The following is a 14,980-nucleotide window of genomic DNA, read 5'->3' as shown; positions in this document are numbered from 1 at the left end:
TGCTGAGAGGTCTAGCACCAGATTATTTGTGAGAGAATTTGAAATGGTATCAGCCTGTTAGAAATGTACAATCAAGTCAAGAGGCACTTCTTGTGGTGCCTTTATTTTAAAGTGATACAAGGGTGTCACACAAGACTACATTTCTACCATTTTGTAGAATAAGCAGCCTTTAGAGATTTGTCAGGAAGCTGGCTAACGTGTTGCAAGAAACATAGGATGTGGCTTTTTCTATAAGGAAATTTAATGTTCAGGCTATACTGCTTGGACTAGGGGCAGATAATGTTTTTGTTTTATTGTTTCAATTTCTGTTTTTATTTTTTTATTTCTGTGTTATTTGTAATTATTCATATATGTGTTTTTATATATTTTATTTGATTAGTCTTTGGGCTTGAAAGGAGTATAAAAATTTAAATAAATAAAATGTATAATAGAGTCCTTTCAGGGCCTGCACATTGCACTATGAAAATTGTGCATTTCTGTGGGGCTGCAGCACACAACTAAACCTGCCAGTGAAGTGAGAGGCACCTGGAGCTTGAATGGAGAATATTAATAAGGCATCAGTGTAAAATATCTTGGAGTACAGTTCAAAGTCATGTTGATAACAACTGAATTGTTTTGTAGAATTTACTTTTTCTGTTAATTATTTCTCTAGTTTATAGATCATACCTGCCAGTATTGAGGCTTTTGTATTGGGTTTGAACTATCTTGTGGTAGCAAAATTTAAAGAATGCACCTTTAATTATCTTTAGAAACTTAATTACTTCAATTTTCCATGGCAAAAGTCCACTAGACAACCTTCCAACCCCAATTCTTACTGCTGCCAATACAGGAGACAAATTTTCCAGATTTGTCCATCATAAATCTGGTCCATTTATTATGACCCCACTGTAAGCAATGTTCAGAACTTAAAGTTAAAATCACAGGAGAGGAGAGGGGAAGGAACAGCATATGAAAAGTAGTCACAGGGAAGCAAAAGAGATTCACTGGCCCTGGGTCCTTGCTGCATGAGTTCTAAGACTGGTCTTTATAGTAAAGTAGATTTCTATAAGTTCTGAGTAAAGTTTTTGTAGGGTTTTGTATTACTTCACAATGTTCCCGGCAGTGTACTGTTACTGAAGTGACACCAGAATATGAATATTCATTTAAAGTTCTATATTCAAAAGAATGATATATAACTATGTGTTTTTACAGGATCAATCTTGTGGGGAGGGAGTTTGGAGAGGATCACTATTGGTTTCTTTGCTAATACATTTTGGACAGGGGCCCTTATTTGTCCAAGTCCTGAGCCTATTAATAGCAAGTAGCACTTCTGGGAGGACTCAGTTGTATGCTCAATTAAGAGGGAAGCAGAAAGGGACATGATTTGTTAAAGAGATTGCCTGGGATAGGGTGGGTCTTTAGGGACTGGGAGAGGGAGATGAGATGGAGGAGACATTGCTATGGGAAGTAGTCTTGAGAGGCTGCTCCTTGGACGAGGGGGATTTGAGAGATAGAGACTGAGGACAGTAGGGCAAAGGGGATGAGAGTTTCATCTTACCCACAGCATTAGTCTCTCAAAGCTCCTCTCTTCCCATGATGAGAGAAAGAGAGAGAGAGAGAGACTACTGTGGGGGAGATGAGTTTGTCATTAAAGTATAACTAGCATGCTTACATCTGTATGCCTAGAGCCTACTGCTGTTAACCCTGAGTCCTGTCAAAATAGCTGTTCTGGCTATGCCACTGTTTCATTGCATTGTGACTTGCTTTTAAACCTTGCTTTCAGGCTCTGTTCTAGCTACTGAAGTACATCTGATTGCTCTCCCCATTCTCATTTGGCTCAACAGAGTATTCTGAGTGATTATGTTGGCAGGTGGAAGGATTAAACACACAGTAGCCAAGATATAACAAGGGGATTTCAAATACTTACAAATGCTCACAAATACTTACACATAAGCTTTACCTGGCTGTTGTGCTATAATAAGCAATGGTGCCAAATAAAAAACATGAGTCACAGCCAACCGATTTTTAAAGCCAAAACAATAGGGCATCAGCAAATTAACACAGAAATCAGTTATGCAAAAAAACAAAGGAAAAAAAGTAGGGTGGTAGAATATTCTTCTTGGCTGTTCTCACTTCATTTATCAACGTGTTTAAATATCATACATCATGGCATCTGACATTTGAAAATTAATTTTCTTAGACATGAGAAGGTCCATATTCAAAATCATTTAGCCGGCTAACTCAAAAGTTAGCCAACTAAATGAATATTTGGGCATATATTGGGATACATTTTAGTTGGTTAATAAGTTAAGTGGCTAGAATTTAGCTGGATTAGTTAGAGGCTTTCTGATGACATAAATGGGAGGAGCTGAGTTAGCTAAGGCCTAGATTTATCAATCTGCTGTAAATATTGAATGTGATAGGAAAAGAGGTATATTTTATGGTAATAGCTGAATTATCACAATGTGCACTATACATAGGTATTACTGCAAAGTATGTTAATTTTTCATATTTTTCAGTAATACCTATATGCTCACATATATTTATGTATTTATTTATCTATTTATTTACTTATTTATTTAAAATGTTTTCTATACCATCGCTAAGTTATATACCATCGCAACGGTTTACATGTGGGCACAAAGATTAAGATGGGTGAATGCATACTATCGTACATTCTAACAGGTGCCAAAAAGGTTCAGTTACATTTTATCATAAAAAAAGGCTTCAGTTGTTTAGTGATGTAGGTCCTGACCATGTGTACCTGTAAGGTACTATTCACAGGTAAAATTCACATCCTTTAAGTTTAACTACTACGTTAGTTGTGAAATAAAGTTATTAAAATATTTTACAGCACATTTTGAGAATAGTACTGTTTGCTGGTGCTCTTCTGCCTATTCCTGTATATTTTCTATTCTCCAGTCTCTTTGTAAAAGGCTTGTTTAAAAAGCCATGTTTTTAAACTTTTCTTAAAGGTTTTGAGATCCCTTTGTAATCTGATCTCAAGAGGCATTGTGTTCCATAGAGTAGGTCCTGCCAAAGATAAGACCCTTTCACTCACATGGGTTAGTCTTGCTGTTTTAACTAATGGAATGGTTAAGAGTAGGGGTGTGCATTCGTTTTGAACTTAAATGGAAAACACAACTTTTTTTTTTTTTTTTAACTTAAAAAAATGATGAGGCGTGAACGATCGGATTTCCAACTTATTCAACATAGCTATGTTGAATACGTTGGAAATCGCGATTGTTGATCTAAATAAAAATTTAAACCCCTCACCCTCCTTAATCCCCCTCCCCAAGACTTACCAAAACTCCCCAAGCTGGCCAAAAGTTCCATGAGGGTCCGGGAGCGGACGCATGGGGAATCACGTGACGTCCGCATCACTCCGACGTCACGTGGTCCATCGCGGTTCCACTCCCGGACCCCTCGTTGGACCCAAACGGCACTTTTGGCCAGCTTGGGGGGGCCTCCTGACCCCCCCAAGCTGGCCAAAAGTGCCTTTTGGACCCAACGAGGGGTCCGGGAGCGAACCCGAGGGGAATCACCTGACTCCGCGTCACTCCGACGTCACGCCGACGTCACGTGATTCCCCTCGGGTTCGCTCCCGGACCCCTCGTTGGGCCCAAAAGGCACTTTTGGCCAGCTTGGGGGGGTCAGGAGGCTCCCCCAAGCTGGCCAAAAGGGCCTTTTGAGCCCAATGAGGGGTCCCGGAGCGAACCCAAGGGGAATCACGTGACGCCGCGTCACTCCGACGTCACGTGATTCCCCTCGGGTTTGCTCCCGGAACCCTCGTTGGGCCCAAAAGGCACTTTTGGCCAGCTTGGGGGGGTCAGGAGGCCCCTCCAAGCTGGCCAAAAGTTCCTTTTGAGCCCAACGAGGGGTCCCGGAGTGAATCCGAGGGGAATCACGTGACGCCGCGTCACTCCGATGTGACGCCGACGTCACGTGCTCCTTGCAAAGGAGTTCAGGAATGGCATCCTGACCCCGCTGGACCACCAGGGAGTTTTGGTAAGTCTTGGGGGGGGGGGGGCGGGATTAAGGCGGGTGAGGGGTTTAAATTTTTATTTGCACATATGGACATAGACTCAACTTATGGAATTCTCCATATGTCCATATTGACCGCAAATGGGACCCCCTTTCGACTTATGGACTTATGAACTTAAACTTTTGGTCTGCACATCCCTAGTTAAGAGTGCTTTGTTTGCTGATCGAAGGTTTCTGTGTGGGATGTGTACCCGTAGTGCTGTGTTTAGCCAGTCAGCTTTTTCATCATGTATAGTATAGGGGTTAGGGCCGGCCGTCCATTGCTCCTACCATGTGACAGGGGCCGACCAATGGCACCGGTAGCCCCTGTGACATAGTAAGGGCAAAGGCTATCGGCACCATTTTGAATACCAGCAGCTGATGGCCCAAGTGCAGGAGATCGCTCCAGGACCTCCGCTGGACCACCAGGGACTTTTGGCAAGTCTTGGGGGGGGGGGGGGGTCAGGAGGGTGGGGGTTTTATTCTTTAATGATATGTTGCATTCATGGGAGTTCGCCATACATTTCGTGGACCCACGAATGCAATGAATAGGGACCTATACATTGCGGATTGTGCATTCTTTCAAAATGAATGCACATCCCTAGTGTAGGGGTTAGGAGCCACATTTACATGCAGAGTGAGACGTATGAACAGAACAGTACACTCTTGTGAAGATTCGATGTTTTTGGAGTGAGGAAACTCATATAACGATGAGATTTGTACAACGTTCTCTCACCCTAACTTGATGGACTCTCTACATGGGCAACATCAAGCTAGGGTGAGAGAACGTTGTACAAATCTCATCGTTATGTGAGTTTCCTAACTCCGAAGGACATCAAATCTTCACAAGATGGGCTCAGACCTGGGGTGGATAGGGAGCAGGAGGAGGGAGATGGGCTTGGACCTAGGGAGGAAAAGTAGGAGGAGAGTTATGAGCTTTGACCTGAGGGAAGGGGGCAGGAGAGAATTCTGAGCTTAACCTAAAGGAAGATGTTGAGGATGAGGACAGTGGTGGGCAGTGGGCAGGATTTTTTTGGAGGATATTTAATGTTTCTTTTTTTCATTTCAGTATAACAAATGAAAAAAAAAAAAAGGAAAACTTTGACAAGAATAAACTGAACCAAATAAATATATAGATGCATAGATCTATATCTATCAATCTATCTAAATATCTATATATAGATTAGATATATAGATATGGAATACATCAATCTGTGTATAGATACATAGATAGCCATTGTCAATGGCTGAGATATCAGGTAAAAGACAAGAAACTGGTGTTTGTCTACATGTGGGAATTTCCCAAGCAGCAAAATCCCAAGCAGCAAAATCTTAACTTACTTGGCCTAAATTTGGTTTTTATCAAACATCTACTATGTACTGTAGAATGTGATTGCTGGCTCAAAGAATAAAAAGAAAAATGGGGCAAAATAGCTTTAATTAGCAGAACTGGTTTATTCTAACATGGCTTCACTAAACATTGAATTACTGCAACTCTTTCTATTTTATTGAGTGATTCACACATAAAAATGGTCTGTCTGGAGACAGTTCTATTCTTCAAGTACTTTTAAAACATTTTTTGTGAAAGAGCCAATAAATGTCTGTGGAATAGCAGTTATTTTTTTCATATGTTTGTTTTAGATGCAGCATCTTTTAACAAGTTCAATTTTTGAAAAAATTGGGAACTTAAGTTTTTCCACTATGTTATATAATTGCATAATGATTTTGTATGATTTATGCTATTCACAGATGTAGTCTATCATTAAGCACAAGAGTTACAAATACAGCTGTGAGAAAGTCTTCTCATCAATAATTCCCTAAGATGGTGTAAGCAATTCAGAATAAAATTATAAAAAGAATGCAGAGAAATTGTCAAAATAACAAGTTTAAGTACAGATTTTATTATATATAGCAAAAATATTTTAGCATTGTAAAATGCTAGTAGCTTCACAAGATGTCATATATTTGAATACATGTTCAATTTTCTATAAATAAAAAATTATAAAAATAAAACCCAGACTGAAGAATATTTTTAATTGGCATAGACCTAGATTCATTATTTTGTTTTACATTTTGCAAGACTAATGCCTGTGATGAAAAAAAGGAGCATGGTTAGGGCAATTTTCCTTATGCTGCATATCTATATTATTATCACACATATTGTTGCACCTGGAGGTGGACCCTTGTCCTGAGGCAGTGAGGAGTCGCTCCCTGGTCGGGCCCAGGAAGCACCTGCCACCAGGAGGCGGAGCACAGGAAGAGACAGAGGCTAGCTGGAGCTTCACCACTGGAAGCCCGAGGTCCCCCTGGGTGGAGCCCTTGGGGACCCGGGCTGCTTGGACTTAGGTGGGCCTCACAGGGTCTCCTGGAAAGGAAGTATAGAGGTGTGCCCACCAGGATCAAGGGTGCACGGTCGATGTCAAGACTGGAGGTTTGGGGAATCACGGGATGCCAGAATAGTGTCTGCAATGACAAGGCTAGGAGCAGGGCCAGGTTCAAGGAGTCATGGTCAGTGATAGCAGGGGTCAAGTTCCAAAGGTCAATCTGAGAGTAGTCAGTCAAAGCAGGGGTCAGGTTCCAGAGATCAGATGTGGTCAAGGAAGCAGGCAAAGGTTTTCATAGGTAATGATTCAGATGGACTGAATCAAATCACGGTGATCCTAGAAGATGTGGTAGGCCTGATTGACAAATTGAAGAGTAGTAAATCACCTGGACCGGATGGTATACACCCCAGAGCTCTGAAGGAACTAAAAAATGAAATTTCAGACCTATTAGTAAAAATTTGTAACCTATCATTAAAATTATCCATTGTACCTGAAGACTGGAGGAAAGCAAATGTATCCCCAATATTTAAAAAGGGCTCCAGGGGCGATCCGGTAAACTACAGACCGGTTAGCCTGACTTCAGTGCCAGGAAAAATAGTGGAAAGTGTTCTAAACATCAAAATCACAGAACATATAGAAAGACATTGTTTAATGGAACAAAGTCAGCATGGCTTTACCCGGGGCAAGTCTTGCCTCACAAATCTGCTTCACTTTTTTGAAGGAGTTAATAAACATGTGGATAAAGGTGAACCGGTAGATGTAGTATACTTGGATTTTCAGAAGGCGTTTGATAAAGTTCCTCATGAGAGGCTTCTAGGAAAAGTAAAAGTCATGGGATAGGTGGCGATGTCCTTTTGTGGATTGCAAACTGGCTAAAAGACAGGAAACAGAGCGTAGGATTAAATGGACAATTTTCTCAGTGGAAGGGAGTGGACAGTGGAGTAGGGGTGTGCATTCGTTTTGAACGCATATGTAAAACGCAACTTATATTTTTAAAAGAGAAAAAAAAGGTTTGAGCAGAAACGCATCGCGAGTTCCAACGTATTCAAAATATTTCTGTTGAATACGTTAAACCTAAATAAACACTTAAACTCCCCAACCCTCCTGACCCCCCCAAGACTTACCAAAACTCCCTGGTGGTCCAGCGGGGAGTTAGGAAGCCATCCCTGCACTCCTTTGTGATTTCCTCATGGCGCCGATACCCTGTGTCACAGGGGCTGCCGTGCCATTGGTCAGCCCCTGTCACATGGTCAACGGCGCCATCTTGTGCTCCTACCACGTGACAGGTAGGTCATGTGGCAGGAGGTCGCTCCGGGACCCCCGTTGGACCCAACCGGAACTTTTGGCCAGCTTGGGGGGGGCCTCCTGACACCCCCAAGCTGGCCAAAAGTTCCGGTTGGGTCCAACGGGGGTCCCGGAGCGGAGGAGCACGTGACGCCGGAGCGGAGGAGCACGTGACGCCGGAGCGGAGTGACGCCGGCGTCACATGCTCCTCTGCGCCTCCGCTCCCGGACACCCGTTGGACTTTTGGCAAGTCTTGTGGGGGTCAGGAGGCCCCCCCAAGCTGGCCAAAAGTTCCGGTTGGGTCCAACGGGGGTCCTGGAGCGACCTCCTGCCACATGGCCTACCTGTCACGTGGTAGGAGCACAAGATGGCGCCGGTGACCATGTGACAGGGGCTGCCCAATGGCACAGCAGCCCCTGTGACACAGGCTATCGGCGCCATGAGGAAATCGCAGACGAGTGCAGGGATGGCTTCCTGACTCCCCGCTGGACCACCAGGGAGTTTTGGTAAGTCTTGGGGGGGGATTAAGGAGGGTGGGGGGTTTAAATTTTTATTTAGGGAACTGGGCAACGTATGGACAGATCCACAACTTATGGATTTCTCCATACGTCCATATTGAACGGAATCGACCCTCACCTACAACGTATCAACGACTCAACGTAAACGTTTTGTCTGCACATCTCTACAGTGGAGTGCTTCAGGGATCTGTATTGGGACCCTTACTTTTCAATATATTTATAAATGATCTGGAAAGAAATACGATGAGTGAGATAATCAACTTTGCAGATGACACAAAATTGTTCAGAGTAATTAAATCACAAGCAGATTGTGATAAATTGCAGGAAGACCTTGTGAGACTGGAAAATTGGGCATCCAAAAGGCAGATGAAATTTAATGTGGATAAGTGCAAGGTGATGCATATAGGGAAAAATAACCCATGCTATAATTACACAATGTTGGTTTCCATATTAGGTGCTACAACCCAAGAAAGAGATCTAGGCGTCATAGTGGATAACACATTGAAATCGTCGGTTCAGTGTGCTGCGGCAGTCAAAAAAGCAAACAGAAGGTTGGGAATTATTAGAAAGGGAATGGTGCATAAAACGGAAAATGTCATAATGCCTCTGTATTGCTCCACAGTGAGACCACACCTTGAATACTGTGTACAATTCTGGTCGCCGTATCTCAAAAAAGATATAATTGCGATGGATAAGGTACAGAGAAGGGCTACCAAAATGATAAAGGGAATGGAACAGCTCTCCTATGAGGAAAGACTAAAGAGGTTAGGACTTTTCAGCTTGGAGAAGAGACGGCTGAAGGGGGATATGATAGAGATGTTTAAAATTATGAGAGGTCTAGAACGGGTAGATGTGAATCGGTTATTTACTCTTTCGGATAGTAGAAAGACTAGGGGGCACTCCATGAAGTTAGCATGGGGCACATATAAAACTAATCGGAGAAAGTTCTTTTTTACTCAACGCACAATTATACTCTGGAATTTGTTGCCAGAGGATGTGGTTAGTGCAGTTAGTATAGCTGTGTTTAAAAAAGGATTGGATAAGTTCTTGGAGGAGAAGTCCATTACCTGCTATTAAGTTCACTTAGAGAATAATCACTGCCATTAGTAATGGTAACATGGAATAGACTTAGTTTTTGGGTACTTGCCAGGTTCTTATGGCCTGAATTGGCCACTGTTGGAAACAGGATGCTGGGCTTGATGGGACCCTTGGTCTGACCCAGTATGGCATTTTCTTATGTTCTTATGTCTGAATCCAGGCTGCGATCAATGTAGTCAAGAGGTCAGTATCTGGGCAGCGATCAGCATAGTCAAGAATAGGCAGAGGTCAGTACCGGAGTGTCTGTTCAAGAGGTACTACCTGAGGGAACGCAGGAACAGACAGATGCAGGAACAGTCAGATGCTGGAACAGAAGGACACTAGAACAGGAAGACGCTGGAAAGGAAGGTCGCTGGAACAGAAGGATGCTGGAACAAGACTGGAACAAGCAAAGAGACACTGAGGCAAACTAGTACACACACAGTGTTGATCCAATTGCCAAGGCAAGGAAGTGCAGGCAGGAACTTCCTGATAATCTGTGCTCAATCAGGGTGTGCCATGGAGCCTGGACCCACCCCTGGCCCTTTAAGTGGCCAGGCGGTCCACATGCATGCACGCCTAGAGGCGGGGCTGATGCCACAGAGGATGCTGAACCCATCGTGAAGCCTGGTGCACTGAGGAAGGCCCGGCGACCGCTGCCGTGGGACGCCAAGGCCTCGAGGAGCTAGCTGCAGAGTAATTGGGAAGGTAAGCAGGCCCGTGTGTGGGCTGAGCATGGATGGGGCATGCAACAGTACCCCCCTTCTGGTCTCCCTCTACATGGGCAAAATTTCTCTGGGTGAGCCACATGGAAGGCCCTGAGGAGCTCCTTGTCTAGGATGTGGTGCGAGGGTTCCCAGGATTTTTCTTCAGCCCCTAGGGGTGTGCATTCGTTTTGAACTTATAGGTAAAATGCAACTTTTTTTTTTTTAACTTAAAAAAGTGATGAGGCGAAAACGATCGGATTTCCAACTTATTCAACATAGCTATGTTGAATACGTTGGAAATCGCGATTGTTGATCCAAAATAAAAATTTAAACCCCCTCACCTTCCTTAATCTCCCCCCCCCCAAAGACTTACCACAACTCCCTGTTGATCCAGCGAGGAGTCAGGACGCCATTTCTGAACTCCTTTGCAAGGAGCACGTGACGTTGGCGTCCGTGGGGAATCACGTGACGCCACGTCACTCCGACGTGACGCCGACGTCACGTGCTCCTTGCAAAGGAGTTCAGAAATGGCATCCTGACCCCGCTGGACCACCAGGGAGATTTGGTAAGTCTTGGGGGGGGGGGGGGTTTAAGGAGGGTGAGGGGTTTAAATTTTTATTTGCACATATGGACATAGACTCAACTTATGGAATTCTCCATATGTCCATATTGACCGCAAATGGGACCCCCTTTCGACGGATACCCATCGCATGAGGTAATTGTAGCTGGTATGAAACAGCTCCCACTCTTCAGAGGACCAGAAATGGACCAATATATTTTGGAGCCAAGTGATGTGAGGGAAGTTGCAATCTTACATGTCGAGTGCTTAGCCACACCTTCTGGCCAGGATGGAAGAGTGAAGTGGGACGTCTGTGGGCATTGGAAGTACGTTTGGAACGTTCAGTGGCTTGGTTGAAGCGTTCCTTGACTTGGTTCCACACCTGTTGAATGGTGTGAGCCATAAACTGAGCAGCTGGCGATGGGACAGAGAGAGGTACTGGTACTGGTAAACGAGGTTGTTGACCAAACACCATGGAAAATGGTGATACATCGGTGTTAGCAGCGACTTGGGTATTATGTGACAGCTCTGCCCAATGTAGTAGCTCGGACCAGTTGTCATGCTGATCGTTCACATATGAGCGAAGGAAAGTCTTCAGGGTCCGATTGGTTCTTTCCACTTGGTTGTTGGCCTGAGGGTGATAGGCCGACATGAAATTCAAAGTTATGTTGAACTTTTCACAAAAGGAAGGCCAATACCTTGCAGCGAATTGTGGTCCTCTGTCCAAATTGATCTCTTTGGGAAGGCCATGGAGACGAAAGACGTGCTTGAGGAGCAATTTGTCAACTCTGGAGCTTATGGAAGGCCATGCAGGGGAATGAAGTGACCCATTTTGGAAAAATGGTCAATGATGACCCAGATCACTGTATTATTCTGTGATGATGGCAGATCCATGATGAAATCCATCGGTATGCTTGACCAAGGTTCAGTGGGAGATGGAAGTAGATGGAGGAGACACCATGGTCACCCTGTTGGGGTTTTTTGTTGGGCACAGATGGGACATGAATCAACATAGTTGTGGGAATCTTGTACCATATTAGGCCACCAATAATGTCTCCACAACATCTCGAGGTTTCTTGTGCGGCCTGGATGACCTGCCAACTTAGAATCATGGGCCCACTTAAGAACCCGCTCACGTAACCTCCGTGGAATGATGTTTTTTACGGCAGGGATCATGGTGGTCACTGCAAGAGCTACACAGGCAGAGCCAATGATATGTCTTGGGACATCAGGAATGTCTTCTGGTTTGAATGATCTGGAGAGCCCATCTGCGGAAGATTCTTTGAGGCCGGATGGTAGCGCAATTCAAAATTGAATCTCTCGAAGAACAGCGCCAATCGGGCTTGCCTCGGGTTCAGGAGTTGTGCTTCTTTTAGATGCTGAAAATATTTGTGGTCAGTGAAGATAGTAAATGTGTTGTGGTCCTTCCAACCAGGGGCACCAGTCTTGGAGAGCCAACTTGACCACTAGGAGTTCCCAGTCTGTATAGTTCTGTTCAGTAGGCAAGAACTTGTGTGAATAGAATGAACATGGTACCAATGTACCCTTGGGAGAAAATTGGCTTAAGACCACCCCAGCTCTGATAGCGGATGCATCGACTTCTATGATGAATTGGCATCTTGGGTCTGGGTGTTGCAGGCATGGGCCAGAACAGAAGGTTTCTTTTAGTGTTTGAAAGGCAGCCTGGGCTTTGGGAATCCAAAAACGGGTCTTAGTTCCTTTCTTTGTCATGGCGGTGAACAGAGGGGCTAGGGTAGGGTAATTTGCAATAATGCTTCTATAATAATTCGTGAAATCAAGGAAGCATTGCAATGTATGGAGGACAACTGGCTGAGGCCAGTCTCAAATGCCTTGAAGTTTTTCTGGATCCATAGAAAATCCTCGATCGGAGATGATATACCCTAGGAAGGGTAAGCGGTTTTGCTTGAAGATGCAGTTCTCCAATTTGGCGTAGAGATGGTTCTCTCTCAGGCATTGAAGTACAGTCTTGACGTGATCATGATTGGATTCCAGATCTTTAGAGAATATCAATATGTCTTCCAGGTATATGACAACAAAGAAGTATAGGAGATCTCAGAGAATCTCATTCATGAGATGTTGAAAGACAGCGGGGGCGTTACATAGGCCGAAGGGCATCACAATATACTAGTAGTGACCAACCCTAGCGTTGAATGCGGTCTTCCAAATATCTTCCGGTTGGATACATACAAGATTGTACGCACCCCACATATCCAACTTGGTAAATATTCGAGCCCCTTGGAGGTAGTCAAACACTTTGCTGATGAGGGGCAACGGGTATTGGTCTTTGCGGGTTATGGCGTTAAGCCCTCTATAGTCAATACAAGGGCGTAACCCTCCATCCTTTTTCTTGACAAAGAAAAACCCCACTCCGGTGGGAGAGTCAGAGGGTCTAATGAACCCTTTTTCTAGGTTTTCTTTAATATACTTGGACATGGCTAGGGTTCCTGGACGAGACAATGGGTAAGTTCTAGGGATGTGCAGAGCAAAATTTTATGTTCATATTTTTTATGTCCAAAAGGGGGTCCCACTTGCGGCCAATATGGACATAAAAAAAATCCAATGAGTTGGGTATATGTACATATGTGCAAAAAAAAAAATTAAACCCCCTCACCCTCCTTAATCCCCCCCCAGACTTACCACAACTCCCTGGTGATCGAGCGAGGAGTGAGGACGTCATTTCTGCAATCCTTGGCGAGAAGCATGTGACGTCGGTGGCACGTCGAGTGACGCGGCGTCACGTGATTCCCGGCTCGTTCGCGCCGGACGGCTCGTTCGGCCCAAAAAGAACTTTTGGCCAGCTTGGGGGGGCCTCCTGACCCCCCCAAGCTGGCCAAAAGTTCTTTTTGGGCCGAACGAGCCGTCCGGCGCGAACGAGCCGGGAATCACGTGGCGCCGCGTCACTCAGACGCGACGTCACGTGATTCCCGGCAAGTTCGCGCCGGACAGCTCGTTCGGCCCAAAAAGAACTTTTGGCCAGCTTGGGGGGGCCTCCTGACCCCCTCAAGCTGGCCAAAAGTTCTTTTTGGGCCGAACGAGCCGTCCGGCGCGAACTTGCCGGGAATCACGTGACGTCGGCGTCACGTGATTCCCGGCAAGTTCGCGCCGGACGGCTCGTTCTTGCCGGGAATCACGTGACGTCGCGTCTGAGTGACGCGGCGCCACGTGATTCCCGGCTCGTTCGCGCCGGACGGCTCGTTCGGCCCAAAAAGAACTTTTGGCCAGCTTGGGGGGGTCAGGAGGCCCCCCCAAGCTGGCCATAAGTTCTTTTTGGGCCGAACGAGCCGTCCGGCGCGAACGAGCCGGGAATCACGTGACGCCGGCGTCACTCGACGTGCCGCCGACGTCACATGCTTCTCGCCAAGGATTGCAGAAATGGCGTCCTCACTCCTCGCTCCATCACCAGGGAGTTGTGGTAAGTCGGGGGGGGGGGGGATTAAGGAGGGTGAGGGGGTTTATATTTTTATTTTGGCTCAAAAATCGCGATTTCCCACATATCGAACATATCTATGTTCGATATGTGGGAAATCCGATCGTTTATGTCGAATCAATTTTTTAAGTAAAAAAAAAATATGAGTTGCGTTTTACTAATGCGGTCAATCTGAATGCACACCCCTAGTAAGTTCTGCCCTTGGGAGGCATTGTGCCCGGCAGAAGCTCTATAGGGCAATTCAGTTTGCGAAGTGGAGGTAATTGTCGGCCTTTTGCTTTGAGAAGGCATCCTCAAACTCGGAGTAGTGAGCCGGCAGCCCGGTAAGGGTGGTGGTCTTTAGGACAGTTACCACTGGAGATACTTGTCATAGGTAGGTCTTCTGGCATTTAGGACCCCATTGCACCAACTGCAATGAATGCCATTCGAATTGAGGTCCATGGATCTGGAGCCAGGGCAGCCCCAGGATGACTGGATGTGTAGAATGCTTTAGTACGTAGAAGCACCAGAGGTACAATTTACATATTAGACAGAGGTTTCTTGCACATGATTAGTATATAGAAGGACATCTCCTCCTCGTGGAGAGTGCCCACGGTGAGGCGGACTGCCACCGTTCAGTGGGTGATGAGTCCGGGAAGGTGTTTCCCTTGGATGGATGAAATGAAAAGGGCTACCTCTAGGGGTTATAGAGGAATGTTCAGGAGATTGATGATGTTGTCCATAATGAAGCTGCCACTTGCCCCTGTATTGACAAGGGCAGTGGTGGTGAAGGAATGAGACTCAATGTTAAGCGAGACTGGAAGTAGAAGTTGGGGGCCGGTGACAGTAGCACCCAAGCTCAGGAACCCCATCGGGCTCAGATGTTGCAGTTTCCCAGTCGAACCAGGAAAGACTGCCGAAGATGTCCAGGAGCATCACAGTAAAGGCAGAGACCCTCCTTCCTCCGACGAAGATGCTCAGTCAGATACAGTCGCCCACAGTTAACCTGCATAGATTCCTCAGCAGGAGGTGGTGGTGCCAATGAAGCCTTAGAGGGAGGACTTTCGGCATGCACTGGGCAT

Source organism: Rhinatrema bivittatum, chromosome 5, assembly GCF_901001135.1.
Source record: "Rhinatrema bivittatum chromosome 5, aRhiBiv1.1, whole genome shotgun sequence".
Lineage (NCBI taxonomy): Eukaryota > Metazoa > Chordata > Amphibia > Gymnophiona > Rhinatrematidae > Rhinatrema > Rhinatrema bivittatum.
The sequence above is the reverse complement of the archived record's forward strand: the minus strand, read 5'-3'. Positions refer to the sequence as shown.